At 37.6% G+C, this 20,819-nt stretch overlaps 1 long non-coding RNA gene across 2 annotated transcripts in view; it reads right to left on the bottom strand.

The window, feature by feature from the left end:
- LOC112658451 (uncharacterized) overlaps nt 1-3,568 on the bottom strand; it is a 58,402-nt gene extending 54,834 nt beyond the window's left edge. Inside the window, exon 1 of one of the 2 annotated variants that reach the window (XR_003135713.3) lies at nt 3,204-3,568. This is a non-coding gene — a long non-coding RNA (uncharacterized LOC112658451). The remainder of the gene's footprint in view (nt 1-3,203) is intronic. The other variant, XR_007401288.1, reaches the window with a different exon arrangement.
- Between the last annotated feature and the right edge of the window lie 17,251 nt (nt 3,569-20,819).

Below are 20,819 nucleotides of genomic sequence, written 5' to 3'. Positions count from 1 at the left end.
CCTGCTCCTCCCTCTATGTCTCTGTCTGTCTCTCTCTCTCTCTCTCTCCGTGTGTCTTTCATGAGTAAATAATTTTTTTTAAGTCTTAAAAAAAAATAATGTAAGGCACATAGCAGTTCCTGGTGAATGGAAAAAAATCCTGCTGGGCAGCCATAGTGAAAGCTCTCAATCTGGGATTTGGGAAAGTTCCTTATTTACAGACTAATTCTGCTCTCTGGAAGGTACTTCTTTGTTCATTCAGTTCCATGGTTACAGACACTACATCGGGAATTCTTCTTTGTCCATTAATCTCCAAGGCCATAACTGAAATATCTGTAGACTGTGCATCTTTTGCAGCCCACTCCCTGCCTAAGGTTGTTTTAAGGTCTCTAACCAATCCTAAACTTAGAACAGATTCATGCTTTCTTTGGCAGCAGATTCCCTCAAAAAATCTTGTAGGCCAAAAGCCACTTCCAAGTCAATTTTTTTAAAAAGATTTTATTTATTTATTTGTCAGAGAGAGAGCACAAGCAGGGAGACTGGCAGACAGAGGGAGAAGCAAGCTCCTTGCTGAGCAAGGAACCCCAATGTGGGGACTCAATTCCAGGACCCTGACAGACACTTAATCAACTGAACCATGCAAGCATCCCCAAATCAACTTTAAATGCCAAATAATCACATCCAAAATTCTTTCTCAGACATAATTCTCCAGCCTGTCTTATTTCTTACCTTCTTCACCCCATGTCCTTCTTTCTCTTTCCCTCCGTCTTCTCTCTCTTTCTGTTCTCAATCTCTCTCTCTCTCTCTCTCTCTCTCTCACACACACACACACACACACACAATTTAAGATGATTACATTGAAGCTATCTGAAAAAAAAAAATAGTTTGATGGGAAGGTAAGACCACAAAACGAATTATTATTTTTAACTGAAAAATCTGCTGGTCTTTTTCACTAATGGCCGTTTAATCTTAAATCTTATGAAAAGTAGTTGGTGTTTTCTGCCTATAAGGCCCTAATATCTAGAATTTCTCCATTTCCTTGATTCTCTGCTTGAGAACTAGCCAAAACTTGCTTTATTTCTTATTATAATTTTTTTTCAAAACAGTCAGTAACAGTCAACATAATCACAGACTCCCTCATTTGTGATAGAACTACAAGGTCCTAGGCAAATATATGCCTTCCAAAACATCACGGATGATATTTTTACCAAACATTTTGCCATGATACAACAGAGCTCTTCAATCTTCTAGGTAACCATACTTCTTTGCCTTTTTACCACCTGACCTTCAAACCAATGATGCACATTTCATTTTTTTGTGTTAATCAGCATCCTACTTTAGTATTATCTGCAGTGAAAGATAATCTCAGTGGACTCACATAAGTTTATTTATGTCTCATGTAGTATTAATCATGTGTTGAACAGGCAACCTTCCATGCAGAGATTCAAGGAATCAGACTCCTTCTAGCTTGTATCTCCACTATCACCTGTGACTAGAAAGTCTCAAGCTTGTGGCCAGAGATGAGGAACAGAGAAAGAGTTGGTTGTGCTGGGATGCTTTGCAATAAGATTTGAAAGTGCTCCCATTCTACCCAAATTCCAGATGCCAGAATTCAGTCATTTACTATGTACCAAAAGCTAGAGGACATGAGTTCTGGCACACATATAATAGTCCCTGCCTCAGACAACTCTAATATTGCTCCCATCATATAACTAGAATATAGATCTCATTTTCCTAGAAGACAGCCTGGAAGATATGGCATAAACAGAAATCAACAATTTTAAGTTCAGGACCTTGAAATCTTAGAGTTAGCAGTTGAACTGCAGAGACCAACAGTCCAACTATCTCATGTTACAGATTTAGAAGCTGAGGCTCAGATGTACATAAGGAATCAGTGATAGATAGAGACCTAGAGCATTGATCTCCTTCTACTCAGGTCAGCACTGTCTTTAATATGCCTCCCTACCTCATTTCTTCAGATCAATGCTGTCTTTATTTTTTTTAATGCTGTCTTTAACATGCCTCTCTGCCTTATTTCTTCCTAAAGTTATAAATTTGATGTAAGCTAATGAATAAAAATTGTATTTTTAAACCTTTTTTTACATATAGCTTTTAGTAAATACAAGAAATAAAATGACATTCAATTAAAAGACAAATAAAATTCTTTGGTCAGAATTTCAGTAAGAATTAGGTTGGTGTGCGGGATCCCTGGGTGGCGCAGCGGTTTAGCACCTGCCTTTGGCCCAGGACGTGATCCTGGAGACCCGGGATCGAATCCCACATCGGGCTCCTGGTGCATGGAGCCTGCTTCTCCCTCTGCCTATGTCTCTGCCTCTCTCTCTCTCTGTGTGACTATCATAAATAAATAAAAATTTAAAAAAAAAAAAAAGAATTAGGTTGGTGTGTGTGGTCATAAAGGAGATATTTTTTACTCCAAAGAGATAATCTCAATATGGTCTGAATACCGTTTCTCAGATTTTTTGAAACTGTTGAAGCCTAGAGGATCATTCAGGTGAAAGCAAAGAAAAACTATAGCTTTTGTAAAACTAACAAAAATGAAGTAAAGAAATGTTTGCAAAAACTTCAGGGTCATCAAGGGGTGATGAGTAGCAGAGACTAATTGTTGAAGGAATTAAGAACCAGGTGTGCTCTGAGCTCTTGTCCTTGGAATATCTTGTCCAAATCTATAAATAATAGTTCCCTCCCTTCCTCATCTCTGGGATTGTGGTCAGGGCAAAATGAAATTATGTATACAAGTGATTTACAAGTTGAAAATCAATATGCAAGAGAGAGTTATCATATTCAAATGATCAGTAATAAATCTTCTATTTTAGTCTTTAAATACCCATTAAACCTTATTGTGGCCTCTATGCTCCTTAGAGAGCACATGTGAACATAGATAATTTGCTAGATTGTTACTGTTTCCATAATTATTATTTACTAAAAAATGTGCCTAAACTAAATTTCCAATGCTTTCTCTACTTAGTTAATTACAAGAGCAACATGATTATCAGAGATTAGAAATACAAAGCAAACTTTTAAAAAGGTATTTACAAAATGCAAAATTTAGTCACCTATTATTTTTTTAAAGGCTATAAGGCTAATTAAAAACTAATAAATTGATATTGAGAAATGTCATTTAAGAATGAGGCCTTGGTAAAGCAAATAACAAGACTGAGGAAAAATATATTTGACTACAAATGCAAAGAAAGATGATAACCTACCAAAATGGTCAAATACAGCAATGGGTAGGATCAGGAAACTTAACTAAGAGTAGCAATTTATTTGATTAGTAAATCTACGGGTTCAGAAAATAAACCCTCTTGAGAATTACTCTACATGTTAGTGAATTGGGTTTCTTATTTTCAAAGGTTGCAATACCAAAGACAGCATTACAGAACTGGCCTTTACTGTCAGAGGAACAGATTACATGGCTTTAAATGTCTGTACCTTCTGTTGTAGATTTTACAATAAGGCATAATTTATAATGTAGAAAGATGGGTTCCATCTACAGCCAGATCAGAAGAATTGATTCAGAAGAAAACTAATATTGACAAGTTTCCTAGTCATTAGCCAGTTAAGGCGACCCCCATCTACATCACAATTCTTATGACTAATTCAAAAACTCATAGAATTTTCTGAATTTCTAGGTTCCAACCTAGAAGAATGCAAGTCCCTGATATTGGTCTGGATATAGACCTAAGCCTTCACAGAAACATTGGCCCTGCTAAAGGTAGTACTCTATGGTGGACACCTTTCCCAAACTGTGCCTCCAGGAGGCAGGCTGCCTATTTTAATTTCAGACAAATAGTTTAATTAATTTCAGATAAATTATCTTCAAGACCTGTGAAAAAGGGCCTCAATGCAACAGCACATCAGCAGAAAGTCAAGATGAATGGGTTTTTCTTTAAAGAAAAAAAAAGAATTGTGAAGGACCATTTTGTATTATGAATACTCTACCTAGTTTCCCAGACACAGGCAGGCTTCCAGTTACCCACTTGTCAGCCTCTGTGTGTGCGCATTTAAAAGTGAATCCTTTTGATAATATTACTTGGAACTCTGAACAACATTTTTGGTATGACTAGTTATGGTTGCCAAAGCGTCTAGAAAATAAGAGATCTTCATGCTTGTTGCACCTAAAAATAAAAGAAAGAGATGAAAACAAACATATTAAGACACAATTCCCTTATCATCAGGGATTTCAAACCAAATGAAATAGTTTGGCTCAAATTTTGTACAGCAGACATTCTGACATTTCTGCTTTCTTCCAATTCAGTGATTTGGGGGGGAAATATGCAGGCTCAGGTCTGGCTCAACCAGTTCAATTCTGGGGGAAAAAAAAACAACAAAACAAAACTGATCCATTTATCATTTAATACAAAACCAGTATTTGGATTTAGTTCAAGACTTAGTAAATTAGTATGGTTCATTTCAGTTTAATGTTCGATACTATTTTCAACTGTTCATTTTATCAGTTATGGCCCAAAAGAACAAAATATATGTATTAACTACTGTCAGAGGAAACATAGGAGGATACCATTAATGGCTTTGAAAGGAACCAAGAGTCTCATTAGCATGCAAATTAAGCATAAAATTTCCATTGTCTGTCACATCGCTTAGAGTACATAAACCTACCTTTTCCCAAAAAACTCACAGAATAATCCTCAGGCACCTATGTTATTAAACATTTGCTTCATCTCTCTTCTCACAAAGCAACCAAGAAAACTTCTAACTAGTCTTTTCTAGATACTTCTGAATTAGAAAATTTTAACTCTTTATTCCTTCTATGAACTAAGATTATGCATAGCAATGTTATATATAAATTTTTTATACTGTGATATATATGGTAATTTTATATCTATGTATACACACACACAAATATGCACACATACAAAGGGTAGTAGAGAAGGAAAAGTGTTAGTTTCACTGAGACCAAAAGAAAGGCAAGTAAACCAAGGAAAAGAGATGGACTTAATGGCTGGGGTATCTAAGACTTTCTTGTATCAGAAGCTACCGCTTAGAATGTTATTCTACAAGTACATTTGGTAAGATGAATTATTGAGCTATATATGTGTGATTTGTTTGCATAGATTTTTCCCTCTTCCATTCAAGAAGGATTCTCTTTTCCTAACTTTGAGCTCAGTGAATAGATGTTCTCCCGGAATGGGAATAAAAAGGAGGAGATAGAGTTGGTGAGGGAAAAAATAGAAAAGCATCATTAAAGGTCCATTGAATAGCCCCTGCTCCAAACAATACCTCAGCAATGTGGCATAGGGGAATGGTGTCATGGTACAACCCCAACCCACACCCACAGTCCCACCCCAGGCCCTTTAAGAAAGAAAATAGAAGAACCCAATGCTTCAAGATATTGCAAATCTGTATTAGTTTTCTATTGCTGCTACAAAAAATCACCACAAACTTAGTGGCTGAAACACAAATTCACTATCTTAATAGCTCTGTTGGTCCAAAGTTCCAAATGGATTTCACTTGGGTAAAATCAAAGTGTCAGCAGAGAAAGGCTGTATTCTTTTTGGAGATTCTAAGAGAAAATCCATTACCTTGCCTTTTTCACCTTGTAAAGACCACCTTCTTTCCTTGGCTCATGGCCCCTTCCTCCATCTTCAAAGCCAGCAGCATAGCATCTTTGATCTTCTCTCTCTGACTTCTGCTTCCTTTGTCACATCTTATTTTCTGTGATGTTCCTGCCTCCATTTTATAAGAACCCTTGTGATTACACTGGACACATATAGATAAGCCAGGCTTGCATATGAATGCATCAAGGGTTGTCTTGATGAACTGGAGATTCAAGGCCCTCCACTAATCTCCATATATTTGTAAGTCTTGGGATTCTTATAACATTCAAAGGAGAAGGAAGTAACATTAATAACTAAAACATGAGTGGAGGGGCACCTGGGTGGCTCAGTGATTGAGTGTCTGCCTTCAGCTCAGGGTGTGATCTCAGGGTCCTGGGATTGAGTCCTACATCAGGCTCTCCACAGGGAGCCTGCTTCTCCCTCTGCCTATGTCTCTGTGTCTCTCATGAATAAATTAATAAAATCTTTTTTAAAAATGTGAGTGGAGTCAAAATAATGTTAAGATGAAGAAAAGTTACAAATGTGACAGTTATCATTCGTAAAGTTTGTACCTACAACATATAGCTTTATTTTTCTTCCCTAATTGCATTACCTCTCAGTCATCACCACTGCAACTCATTGACTATAATCACATTGACAATTAACAAGTATCTACTAAGCACTTATACCTAGAGCACCATAACAAAGAACTGTAATAATACAAAAGAATTCAAAAATAGGCATCCTTCTCAGGAAGTAATATGTATGAAAACTATAAGTGAGATTATTTATGGGCAAAAGAAGATAAGACTATGTAGTATGCTAAAATATACTGTGCAAATAATAAGTGTTCCTGGACACTCAGTTCCTTCCTATCCTCACTGACTTGGTATTTTGCCTTGTAGATTTCACATTATTTCTTACAAGGTATTCTATGAAAGGGAGTTTCTCTGGTCAAAAAAGTTTAGGAAAATACTAACCCATCATGTTTAATTATTGAAGCAGTAGCCCAGAGAAGTGCTATACCAAAGAAATCACATTTTACTTAACTATTTCCAAACATATTTATGCCTCCAACCCTTTTCTTTTAAACACTTACCAATATCCTTCTTAGAAAATGCTGACTTAGTGAACCATGGTCCTTCCTAGACCATTTATAAAAATGCTTCTATTTTAAAACCCAAGCTTCAGCACTGCCTGCTGGATATTCATAAATGTTTGCTGAGTAATGTGAATATCTCGCAAGATGAATGCTCATCTCTTCAAATCTTTTATTTCCTGTGTTTATCAGTTCCATACCAAAATAAGACCAATTCCCTAAAACTCTTATGTTTCACCACCTTTAGGATTAAAATTTGTCCAACTTTTTGAAACTTTGAATAGACTATATACACTGGTCCTCCTTCCGCATAGATATATTTGGAGGCAGCATGTTATGGAAAAATAAAATGCTGCAGTCTCCTCTCAGCTCTGCCACTAACTACCTGTGTGACTTCATGCAAAGCCCATGACCTTCCAGCACTCAATGTGCTCACTGGTAAAACAAAAGGATGGAACTGGATGGTCTCCAAGGCACTTTACAGCTCTATTATTTATGCATATCCCTTATCTAGATACTCATTCTCTCAAAGAATTTTAACATATGGGGCAAGAATTATTTCTCTTGAGGAAACAATACTATTTTCCAACCCCAGAACCCACTACCCCCAGTAAGTTGTTTGTGTTCGGTGATAGTAGTTTTTATTATAGATCCTATCAGCTTTCTTGGTGTGGCTGCAAAGGAAAGGTCTCTTCTTTAGTGCAGTTTATAATCTATCTTCCTGAGTATATGGAATGAATTATGCACCCCTCTCTTCAAAATTCATATATTGAAGCCCTTATCCCTAATATAACTATATTTGGAGATAAGGCCTTTGAGGAGGTAATTAAGGTTAAATGAGGCTTTTGGAGTATGGCCCTAACCAATAGGACTGGTGTCTTTATAAGAAGAAACACCTGGGGTATACACGCGTCAAAAAAAGGCCATGTGAGGACAGAGTGAAAAGACAATCACCAAAAAAGGCTAAGTGAGGACAAGAAGAGAGGCCTTAGGAGAAGCTATGCCTAGGGAACCTTGATCTGGAATTTCCAGCCCCCAGAATTATGTGAAAATAAATTTCTGTTGTTTGAGCTACTCAGTCCGTGGTATTCTGTTACAGCAGCCTGAGCAGACTAATACATTGAATAAATATAATCTATATGCAAACGAGAAACAGAGTAAACAATATATGACTCAACATAATCAATAAGATGTGCATCCTTTTTTTTGCAAGTGGCTTCTGTTTGCTAGCTAGAGTAATTAGTATGGAAATAACTGTTTATTTCACTTTCACTCATCTATGTGAAATGATCATGTTGAGCATTTTCCACCCTACACGCTAAAAGCTGACAAAAGGTGTTTCCTGGGCATAGTACACAAGGAAAACAAAGCAAGAAGTGGCACAAACTTCTCTCCCAACCTATTTTCAACATCCCTGGTCCTGAGGTAGGCTGCTTAATGGGCCCAATGTTTTCCCTTGGTATGGATGTAGCTAGCAATGGGTATGATTTTACCAATACCCCTTTTTCACAAGAACTGTTAACGTCCTCTTCTTAAATGGCTTATTCAAAAAGAAGTCAGAAGAGTCAATATGGGTCTTATAGTATCATCTGGCCAAGTAAGTTATGGGTCTCAGACACCCACTCTCTCCCTCTCTCCACACATCCCTCTCCTTGCATCCTGTTCTTACAGCAGGACCCCCACTGTTGCAACCTTCCAAGAATGGGCTAACTAAAGCAAGAGCTTAGCTTGCATTGACTTATTTCTTCCCAAAGACCTACTCAGAGCAGTAGTTATATACTTATCATAGGCTTGGCTGTATCATCTTGCTTTGGAACATAAAATCTTAAAAACATGAACAATTAAACCCCCATGTTGACTACATTTCTCACTGTTTTTTCCCATTTCTAAACATGCTCATACTTACTTTCACATCCTTTATACCTAAGATTGGTAAGCACTCCATTATTTAGGAAACTCTTCAGACAGTTCTGGGCATGTATGCTTTATAGCATCTAGCACAATATATTATAGAGTTGATGTTCAAAAAAAAGGTGTGGATCAAATTTTTAAAAACAGGGAGAACTGTATTTTAAAAACATTTCACAGGGATCCCTGGGTGGCGCAGCGGTTTGGTGCCCGCCTTTGGCCCAGGGCGCGATCCTGGAGACCCGGAATCGAATCCCACATCGGGCTCCCGGTGCATGGAGCCTGCTTCTCCCTCTGCCTGTGTCTCTGCCTCTCTCTCTCTCTCTCTCTCTGTGTGTGACTATCATAAATAAATAAATAAATAATTAAAAAAATAAAATAAAATAAAAACATTTCACTTCTCATGTCTGTATATAAGGTATATTAACAGATTTCATTTTAAAAATGAAATTAAAACTTTCATTTAAAACTTGCTATTTGCAGGCACTCTTCTATGAGCTTTATAGGTATTAATATATTGAAATCACACCATAACATTATAAAATAACATAATATTAGTACTGATCCCCCTTTCACAGATAGGGAAACTGAGCACAGGAGATTGAGTAACTTGTCCAAGGTCACACAGTGCAGTGACCCAGATGGGATTGGAGCCTTGAGAGTCAAGCTCCAGAAATTACTATATCTCTTTGTTTTAATCACATAGCACGCAAGTATGAATCTGAAAACAAAACGGAAAAGAAATCTAAATACACTAAAGTTCATATATTTTATTCCAAAGGCAAAAGCCTTTGGTCCTCAAAGACTACAGGCATTCAGCATCTTGGCTTTACACACATGCTTCTAATAGCAACAGCAAAAGAAGTTGGAAATGGGGTTTGCTGAAGACAGTTTTCCTGAAGGCAGAAAACATGAAAATGTTCAGTACAAAAACAAGGGAGACAAAGAAGAGGAGAGGGGCATGCACAAGCTGCCAGAACTCTAAAAGCAGGCTATCAGTGAGCCGTTTCATGTAACGGTGGACAGCCCTCTACATTCCATTAGCTGTTAAGGGCTTCACTAAAGAGCAGCTTTTCATCAAGTGTGACTGAGTCACCGAGAATGTCTAATATCCATTAACAGTCTGTGTTTCGACAGGCAGGGGAAAAAGCAATCCAACCAAGTGGTTAGGAAGCAAGTTTATGTACTTTAAAAAAAAAAAAAGAGTATTTTAGTTTCTGGAAATTTCCTGAAAATGATGGAAACTAGAGTATTATTAAATGTATAGAAAAAAATCAAACTTTACCTAAAAACTGCATAGGCATATGAAAAATGCCCATTGTGATTTACATTAAGAAATACGTTTTTAGGAACGCCTGGGTGGCCCAGCAGTTGAGCATCTACCTGCCTTTGGCTTAGGTCGTGATCCCAGAATGCTGGGATTGAGTCCCACATGAGGCTCCCTGTGGGGAGCCTGCTTCTCCCACTGCTTATGTCTCTGCCTCTCTCTGTGTGTCTCTCATGAATAAATAAATAAAATCTTTAAAAAAAAAAAAGAAGAAATCTATTTTTAGTCTTCAATCCCATTTTAGTCTTCTGGATTGAAGACTAAATACCAGAGTAGCTAAATCCCTGGTATTTCCTAAGTATGGATACCAATAAAAGTGTCTTTTTTATATAAATGAAATGGAGAAAGCATTTTAGGATGGGAGTTAGTCACCAGAGGAACCAACCCTGTGACTAGAGGGTTGGAATTTTCAGTTCTATCCTCTGGAGAGGGGAGAGGGACTGAAGATGGACTTTGCTCATTGATGCCCAGTGATTTACTCAGGCATGCGAAAGTAATGAAGCCTCCATAAACTCAAAAGGATGGGGTTCAAAGATTTTCCAGGTTGGTGAACACATGGAGATTTGGGGAGAGAGGTGTGCTCAGAGAGAATGTCAAATGTAGTAATCTACTCAGTAAATTGGTTTTCTGAGTTCTGTGAGCCAATCCAGCAAACGAATTAAACCCAAGGAAGGGGTTCTGGGAAGCTCAGGTTTATAGCCATTTGTTAGGAGCAGAGATAACAACCTAGGCTTGCTATTGGCATCTGAAATAGAGGGAGTCTTGTGGTACTGAGACCTCAGCCTGTGGAATATGCTGCTATCTCCAGGGAGAGAGTGTCAGAACTGAGTTGACTTGCGGGACACCCAACTGGTGTCCAAGAATTGCCTGGTGGTGTGGGGAAAACCACTCAACACATAACATTGGAAATGAGTGTAGAACCCATACCAAGTCATTGCATGTTCTCTTTTTCTATTGAAAATGTTAATGTAAGCCATTTCTTTTTATATTAATGTTGCCTGTTTGTTTTAAGTAAATCCTAAGTACATTGAAATTAACATATTAGGTAAATAATTTATTTCTATTATTTCATAGTGAAAAGTTCAAAAAGTTTACCACTGTACTTTCAAATAGTTTTAAAGGATTTCTCTTCTGGAGCTTTCCAGTCCCAGCTGTGGAAAATTAATTTCAAAGTAACCAACTCCAAACCATGGAGAACAAACTGAGGATTGATGGAGGGAGGAGGGTGGAGAAGGGACTACAGGGGTGATGGGTAATAAAGAGGGCACTCATTGCAATTAGCACTGCGTGTTGCATGTAAATGATGAGTCACTGAATTCTACTCCCAAACCCAATATTGCACTGTATGTTAACTAAAATTTAAATTTAAAAAAGAAGAAATAAATAAATAAAAATTACTGTTAAAAATGAGCTAATTTTTTTAAAAAACAAAGTAATCTATTCCAGCAGCTTTTTGTGAACAGCAAAATGTTATCACCTCTCTGGGGAGCCTCACAGCAATGCTACATCCTTCAGCATAATGGACACTGGTTCAAAGTTAGGAATTAGGAACAGGAAAGATATTTTTCTCTGCATAGTCAAGGCTGAAGATGCTGAGAGTTTGTTGATTCATTCTTTTTCCTCCTGTTGGTTAAAAGATACAGAGTTTCTATCTGGGGTAATGAAAAAGGTCTGGAACTACAGAGTGGTGATGGCTGCACAACATTGTAAATGTACTTAATGCCACTGAGTTGTACACTTTAAAATAGTTAAAATGGGGATCCCTGGGTGGCTCAGCAGTTAAGCACCTGCCTTCAGCCCAGGGCGAGATTCTGGAGTCCCAGGATCGAGTCCCACATCAAGCTCCCTGCATGGAGCCTGCTTCTCCTTCTGCCTGTGTCTCTGCCTCTCTCTCTTTCTCTCTCTCTCTCTCACTGTCTCTCATGAATAAATAAATCTTTAAAAAATAATAATAAAATAAAATAGTTAAAATGATATATTTCATGTATGGTATGTTCACCACACACACACACACACACACACAAACCACTGTGCACATGAGTTTCTCACATTGGTTTTCCCCTTAACACCCCATACATACATACATATATACACATGCACACACACACATATACATAGAGAGAAGTTCTTAAAAAGTAGACTAAAGTTGACTTCAGAGCTTTTTTATCCACATTTATAAACCTACTTTATTTATTTATTTAAAGTTTTTTTAAGTTTCTTCCTTATATAAAATCTAGATCTCTAGCCCAAGTGTCCAATTGTAGATAATTGGATAAAGAAGATGTGACATAGATATACAATGGAATATTACTCAGCAATAAAAATGTATGAGATTGTGCCATTAATGACAATATGGATGGACCTAGAGGGTATTATGCTAAGTGAAATAAGTCAAACAGAGAAAGACAACTAAATACCATACGATTTCATTTAGATGTGGAATTTTTTTAAGTGCATAAACAAACAAAAAACAGAATCAGACATATAAATACACAGAATAAACTGATGGTTGCCAGAGGGAAGTGGAGTGGATGGTTGGGCAAAATAGGTAAAGGGGAGTGGGAGATACAGGCTTCCAGTTATGTAATGAGTAAGTCATGAGAATAAAACGAACAGCATAGGGAATATAGTCAATGGTACTGTAATAGCATTGCAGGGTGGCAAATAGTAGCTACACTTGTAGTGAGCACAGCATAACCTATAGAGTTGTTAAATCACTATATTGTACATCTGAAACTAATGTAACTTTGTCAACTATAATCAAAAAAAAAAAAAATGAGGGGTGTATGGATGGCTCAGTGGGTTAAGCCTCAGGGTTGTGAGATCAAGCCCCAAGTCAAGCTCTGTGTTGGGCATGGAGCCTGTTTAAGATTCTCTCTCTATATAATAATAATAATAGTAATAATAATAGCACTACTACTAATAATAATAATAACAAAATTCTAATCTCATCCAGAAACATCCTCACAGACAAATCCAGAACAATGTTTGACCAAATGTACATGCACCTCATGGCCCAGTCAAGTTGGTACATAAAATCAACCATCATACTACTCTACTGTCTGCCTAAGGCTAGCTAGTGTCAGATAAGATCTCCTATCTGTGAGCCTGCCTCTTGTCTAGGGAAATGATACTGGAAAGACCTTCATCCAATTTCACCACTCTGCATAATTCATGATGGCGAGGTAATATCCTAGTAGAGATCTACTAAAGAGCTTACTCTCAACCAGGAGCCCCTCTTTGCAACCTTCACTCTTGTTTACCTGGACTCGCATCTCTTTTCTTTACAGCCCCTGATCATTGCTTCTTGATCCCCAACTTTTGGCCCTGTGCCCCTTGACTCAGGGACCAGTCTCCTAGCAAGGATCCAATAATTCAACTATGTCTCCAACCTAAATATGTGCATTTAAATCTTGGTTTCATTATCTTACCCCAAAGGGACCCAAAGACTTTTCAATTCAAATCACAGCCATCCTGTGGCCCATGACCATGGACTTAACTGAGGCTCTCCTTCCCAAAATCGGTATTTCAACAGCAACAGAAAACTAACTGTAGGAGAATGGCTAAATGTCTGTACCTGAACTGATAAAAATCTATCTGGATTTGAGAATGATTCTATTGAAAATCCATTTCTGTAAAAGAAAACAATGGAAACACATAACCTAAAAGTAAGACTACAAGTAAACATCACAGACATCTGCCAAGAAATGAATTGACAAGCAAGAGCACCATTGAGGCTGGGAAAAGGAATCTAGAAAAGAGAATTGTTTATAAATTACTGCTTCCAGAATCAGTGCCTATCCCTGTGGCCCACAAGGTATAACCAAGAACTACTGCTTATCCTCATTTTGAGACAAGCTGATTTTGGACACTTTGCTAAGGGTGGGAATGAAGATGAATGAGGATGAGAATGGTGGAAGAAAGTTTGAATAATGTAGAGAAGATTGGCTTAGAACTGAAAGAGGTCTAATTTAATTCAGTTCTATGTGAATTCAAGTCAGTTACTCAACTTCTCTGTGCCTCTATTCATTCTATAAAAATAGGAATGATAATGCTGCAAATAATTTATCTGATAATTAAATTAAATAAGATACATATGCCTCCCAACATGCAAGAGATAGACACATACCTTACTGATGGTATCCTATCTCTATTGCTATTCCTTCATTACACTTTTACCACCCCACATTCATGAAAGCTGCTAGTTCCTAGCAAGATGCCTTAAAATGGTAGCCACTTAATAAATGTTTATTTCCTTTTCCCTTTTTTTTTTGCAACCATTATTGATAAGGAAGATTAAAACTATGAACCTGTTCTCATTTCTTTCACAGCACAAATTTCACAGGATTCGTTTCACAAGTTGTTGACCTTTATGAGTACCTGTGCTCTTCATCCTTGTTCCTCATTCTCACCTTCACCCACTCCCTCCTAGCACTCCTCCAGCTCAGTGCTTCTGATGTGACAGGCAGAGTTAGCATGTCCTGTAAGATCAAAGGAGACTGAAGACCTGATTCTGGAACCTGAACCTCTCAGCCATCAAAGAGGTCTGCCTGTGACAAGCTAAATGTGGAAGTGAGAACTTTTAATAGAAGATCCTTGAAAAAAAAAAAAAAAGAAGAAGAAGATCCTTGAAAAGATAGGATCTTCTCTTCATTTCTGCAATAGCTCCAACCTTTGGGGTTTTTTTATTTATTTATTTATTTATTTATTTATTTATTTATTTATTTATTTTTGGAAGAGAGAGCGAGTGAAAGAGAGCACACACAAACAAGGGGAGGGACAGAGGGAGAGGGAGAGAGAGAATCCTCCAACCTATGTTTTTAAAATGAATAAAATGTGTGCAGATAAGACATGTTGAGCCAAACATTTTGTGCACTCCAAGTTTCTAGCTATGGATAGAATATAATGCAGCAAGATTATGATGGCTACTTTCAGCCACAAGTCACCAAAACCCAATTCAAAGTTGCTTACACTAAAAAAGAATTTACTGGCCACAAGCTCTAAAAGTCTAGACACAAGGTGAGCTTCAGGATTTGCTTTATCCAGGGTCATCTTCTCTTTTTCCCCCACTATTTTCTGATCAGCTTTATCCTCACACATCTAGGCCACATATTTATGTACAACAACTTCGAAGAAAAAGTGGCTACTTTCCAAAACTTTCCCAGAAGAGAGAGACATTCCAAAAAACAGTCTGTTCATTCCATTCAACTGGTCACATGACAATCCCTGAACAATCACAGATAAAGGACTCTTATCTTTAAGATTGTGACTCTTCAGACTAATCAAGCCTAGAGCTAAAAGCTAGAGGTTGCCTCTCTTTACCTGAAGCAGAGGGATAAGTACTTGAACAACAACTACAAAAATTGGATTCTGTAATGAGGGAGGGGAGAATGATCCTTGTAGGCATCCAACAATGAACACATCAGCCTTTATTTTACACAAACACTTCTAATTCCACTTCAATGAGAGTACTATTGAGAACTCAATTTGTATTAAAACTGGTTTAATAATAGAGAAAAGAAGTTGTGAGTTCTTTTAGCAAAAATAACAAACATCCAAATGGCTGACATCCTATAGTAACAGTCAACTTAAGATATCACATACTTCCTCAACGGGCCCATTGTTTAAAATATGCCTGGAGCTCCTTTGTAACTTTCAACTTTTTTTCTCTAAACTTTCCCCAGGTGAGCACATCAGTTACGATAGGCTTAAATATTGTCATACTGCCAACTTGCAAATTTCTATCTCAAATCCAAAACTGGCAATCATCTATTCTAGTAATAACCCTCTCCAATTTTCCAGAAGAATAAGACTCTGGAGGAAGGAATGATTTATCCACAGTTAGGTGGTCATTCATCAGTAAAATAGCAACTAAAAGCCAAGTTTTATAATCTGGCTCCAAATCTAAAAACCTCTTTTGTTTTCATCAATTGGACTCTCAAGGTGATTCCATACTCCATACCAGTTACCACCCTTTTATTCTATGGGATTGTCTGGCTGTGTGTGTGTGTGTGTGTGTGTGTGTGTGTGTGTGTGTCTGGCTCTTTCAAGGCAAATTTTGTTATCCCTAATTTAATTATGTAACCTATAGGGATAATTCCAAAATTTTGGAGAAACTTATAACTTCACCTAAATGAAAGGAACACCAATAAGAGTATTTTATTCCATCTAAATCTCAAGAACCCTTCAAAAGGTGCTGAATACATTCCACCACCTTAATCCACAGGAACAGACTCTACAGATATTTTAGTCATTAGAGATCAGTTCTGCTATTCTCAATGCCTGCTACTAGAAATGTCTAGTGACATATTACAGTTAGCTTACATTTACTGGAATGATGACTCAGTAAATTTAATGCATTGCCATTAAATTTATCAGGATCAATTTTTGCTTGCTATAGAGAGAAGAAAAGCTAACATTTACTTAAATAGACTCTTAGATAAAATTATCAGAGATTGGACTTAACAACCTGTGCTTGCTGTAGGTTCACAAATCCCAACCTGTAACTTATCAGTATAGAGCCAACCTCATCTGTTAAGAGGGGCCTTATAACCAGAGAGTTGGTGCTGAAGACTATGTGATGAAAAGGAGATTTTTTTTAATCTTTCAGATATACTGACTGTTGAACTGACTTCTGTAGGCAGAGATGTAGTCCAATGCTATCCAATGGGAAGAGAATGCCAAGTCACAGACTCAAGTCACATGTATAATATTAAATTTCCTAGCAGCTCCATCAAAAAAAAAAAGAAACAATGAAATTAATTCTAATGATGTGTATTTTATTTAACCTAATATATCCAAAATGTTAACATTTTAGTGTATGATCAACATAAAAATTATTGAGCCATATTAAATCCTTTTTTGTACCAAATTTTTAAAATCTAGTGTGTATTTTAAACTTAAATCATGTCTCAGTTTGGACCAGCTACATCTGTAGGTCTGTAGCCAGAACTGGTGGCTACCATATTGGAAGCATAGTGCTAGACAAATGCTTCTCCAAGCCCTTGAGATTCCTAAAGCAAAGTGACCACCTCAAGGAAAGGAAAATCACACACTCTCCACTGGACAGTGCTCTGTACCCTGAAGGGCTTTCCTTTCCTCTAATTAAAGGGATCTCAGGGGCATCTGGGTGGCTCAGTTGGTTAAGCCTCCAAGTCTTGACTTCAGCTCAGGTCATGGTCTCAGGGTCTTGATCTCAGATTGGTGAGATTGAGCCCTGTGCTGTGCTCCATGCTCAGTGGGGAGTCTACTGGAGATTCCCTCTGCCCCTCACACTGCTCTCTCTCTTTTTTACTCTCTCTCTCACTCTCTCTCAAATAAATTTAAAAAATCTTAAAAAATAAAAAAGGGATCTCAGCGCAGTGCTATTTCTTGAGGTTCTGCTTTTGTGCTCCAAACTTCTCTTTTTTTTTTTTTTTTTTTTGTGCTCCAAACTTCTCAATTATTTTCCTTTGTGAGCATGGGAGATATATTCCACTTGTATTGGACTTCCTGACCTCCCTGAGCTCATAGGTAAAGCTCAGAGGATCCTGCCACAACTGCAAGACTCTCTGCCTCACCCTACCTCTGTTTCAGGCTCTGTGCAAAGGATAAAATGGCAAGTCCTGAACTATCAATGGGCAGAGATCTAGCTTTTGGTTATTCCTTCTTCGGGTGCACAAATCACAAAACTTTCTTCTCCAAATAGTCCTGCCTTGTTTCTCTACTGACCAACTGGCTGGCTTACTAACAAGAACTAACATTTATCATGTTCCACATGTGATTTTAATTTCCTAAGTCTTCATAATAAGACTTCATGAGTGCTACTATTAACCTTATATGGTAAATAAGGTAGCCTTATTTGGACTACTTAAGTATTTGAATGATTTGACCAAGGTCACACAGTCCAGGGCAGAGTTGGAATTCAGTCCCAGCTCAGAAGCCTAATTCAAACACTACATTCTATAATGACCTGCTCTCTAACTTCTGGATTCAACCCCTTGGCTTTATGATCCACATCTTTTCCTGACTTCTTCATCTGGCAATATCCCACTAAGATGAGCTCCAAATATTGCCTGTTCTAGCTCTCTTCCTGGCAATTTGTAAAAACCTTCTAGGAAAATAAGCACGAGCTTCTGTCTCCACCTCAATCAGCATCTGCTGGACTCGAGTCCTCACTGGCTCTCTACACCAGACTAAAGGCCTTTGACCATCCACCTACATGCCAGAAGACAAGAAAGAAGTGCATAGAGCAACATTCATTTAACAGTTATTTACCAAGTCCTTCTGTCTGCTGGGCAAGATGCCGAGAGTTGGGGCAAGAATGAGATGCTTCCTGGTTTCAGGGAGTTTACATTTTAGTAAGAGGAGAAAGATAGTAAATAACCAAACCCAAAAACTGAACCAAAGGAAAATCATCTACATGTGCCTAAAATCCCTAACACCGTCATGCATGTGCTAATCTGTTTATAAATCCTAGGAAATTGATGGCATTAACAGACTAAAACTATTTTCTGTTGTTCTTAAGCAAAAAAGGCTAAAATAGGCTGCATATCTGCCCCCAAAGGAAGCCCCAGCCTATAGTTATTTTGTTTAGAAGTCTTGCTTTTTTGTTCTTTTTATATATATAACTAATTACAATGAAATTTTTATCTTTGTAACCTCAATAAAGCAAAATGGAAATTGGATGTCCCCACATACCCATAACTTCTGTCCTCAGATAACAAATGAAAGGGTTTGTCATAGGTAGGATGCTCCTGGGACAGAAGAAGCTGAGATGAGGGTCTGTGAATAGGTGAATTATTGGTCATGCCCTTGGGGATAATGAGCAGTGATGTAAATGGAAGAGAAGGAAGTAGGAGTGGGCAGAAAAGTTGAAGTGTAATGCAGTTGCCTATCCATAAGGAACATTAGAGCTGATGGCCCTTCAGAGATGTTCCAAATTTAAATCATGGGACAAAATCTTCAACAACCAGTCTCTGAATGGGGTCCATCCTGGTGAGGGTGAGTATACTTGGGCAAGGTGGCTCCTTTTGGTGAGAGCAGATCCTAGGGAAGGAACTAATTGTGACTATTAGAAACAAATCTTCCAGCAATTGAGGAAATGAGCCTCAATACTGAAGGGTAGATCTGAGTGGCATACCCCAGCATCCCCTACAAGCTCAGAATATCCATCTTCTTTCCTTGAACTGTTGCTGAGTTTCACCACAGAGGTTTGAATATGAATTGTGTCCTGGTATCCACATTTGTCACTATGTAAACCACCCTAGGAATATCCTAGTCCAGACTATTTGTCTAGAATATCAAAGAATCTACTCTTGTAAGCAAATGGTGATTAAAACCGTTTCATGGGTTTCTGTCTCTGAAGACCATGCAATGTCTTTCTTAGCTATAGTCTGCTCCAAGAGAAAAAGGGGTATACTAATTTTGGTATACCTAAATAAATGTGGAAGTAATTTGATAAAGTGAAAAGAATAGAGGTGGTCAGGGTAGGCCCCATTGAGAAGGCAGCATTTAATATGAAAATTGAATAACAAGAGTCAGCCATGAAAATATCTTGGAAAGAGGGTTCTCCTTAGCAATAACAGTAAGTGCAAAGGCCCTGTGGCAAAAAATATTTCATATTCTCCAAATATTTTAATATTTCTCTAAGAAAAAAAGGCAAGTGTGGGTGGAGGTTCATGAGTTGAGGGAGAACATTATGAAATGAGGTTAAAGATGTAAATGAAGAATAGATTATCTATTTGAAAATAATTTCTTGAGTACTTCCTATGTGCTAGTCACTGTTCTAAATTCTGGGAGACACACCAACAAACAAGTAGAGTCTTCAAGACTTTGGTAGGGAATTTGGATTTTATTCTAAGACAAATGAAGGTCAGTGAAAGATTTTAAGCAAGTGAGTGACATGGTCCAAATTATTTTCCAAGAAGATGATTTTCCCTTTCTGCAGGGACTTGAAGAAGGGTGTCTACCTAAGAAGAAATGCAGTAATGACTATAGTAATTTGGACTAAGGCTGTATAGAAAAGATGGAGATAAATAGATGGATTTGAGATATGTTCAAAAAGCAAAACTGACAGGGATTGCTGGTGGAAGAGACATAGAAAATGAGGGAAAGAAGACTCAAGGCTAATTCCTAAATTTTTTATTAGAGTAGCTAGATAAATAGACTATGGTATCATTTACTAAAGAAAAGGAAGATAGAAACAGATTTACAGATAAAAATCAATCTTGATATTAACTTTGGCATCTCTATTGCATGCCAAATGGAAACATCAGATAAGCAGTTTCATATGTGAATTTAGATTTTAGTGGAGAGAGTTATGACATAAATTTTGATGTCATTAGCATATAGATGCCATTTAAAATCAAAGTGTTGAGGGCGCCTGGGTGGCATATTAGTTGAGCTTCTGCCTATGGCTCAGGTCATGATCCCAGGATCTTGGGATCAAGTCTCACATCAGGCTCCCTATGAGAAGCCTGCTTCTCCCTCTGCCTGTGTCTCTGTCTCTCTCTGTGTCCCTCATGAATAAATGAATAAAATCTTTAAAAAACAACAACAACAACAACAAAAAACCCAAAATGTTGATCGGACCATTGTATTAGTCAGCTTAGGTGGCCATAACAAAAATGATGTAGACTAAGTGGCTTAAACAACAGAAATTTATTTTCTCAGTTTTGATGGCTGGCATTCCTAGATCAGTGCTAGAACAGCCAGATTCTGGTGAGGCCTTCCTTCCTGGCTTGTAGCCAGCTGCTTTCTCACTGTGTCCTCAAAAGGCAGAATAACAGCAAGAATGAGAGAGAAATGTCTTCCTCTTCTTGAGGCCACAGTCCTATCAGATTAGGGCCCTACCCTTGTGACCTCATTTAATCTTTGTGTTGTTGTTATTGTTGTTGCTGTTCATAGCAGCTTTACTCACAAGTCAAAAAGTGGAAACAACTCAAATGTTCAC

This window comes from Canis lupus, chromosome 12 (assembly GCF_003254725.2).
Source record: "Canis lupus dingo isolate Sandy chromosome 12, ASM325472v2, whole genome shotgun sequence".
Lineage (NCBI taxonomy): Eukaryota > Metazoa > Chordata > Mammalia > Carnivora > Canidae > Canis > Canis lupus.
Note: the sequence above shows the minus strand (reverse complement) of the source record. Positions and strands in the feature narration are given on the sequence as shown.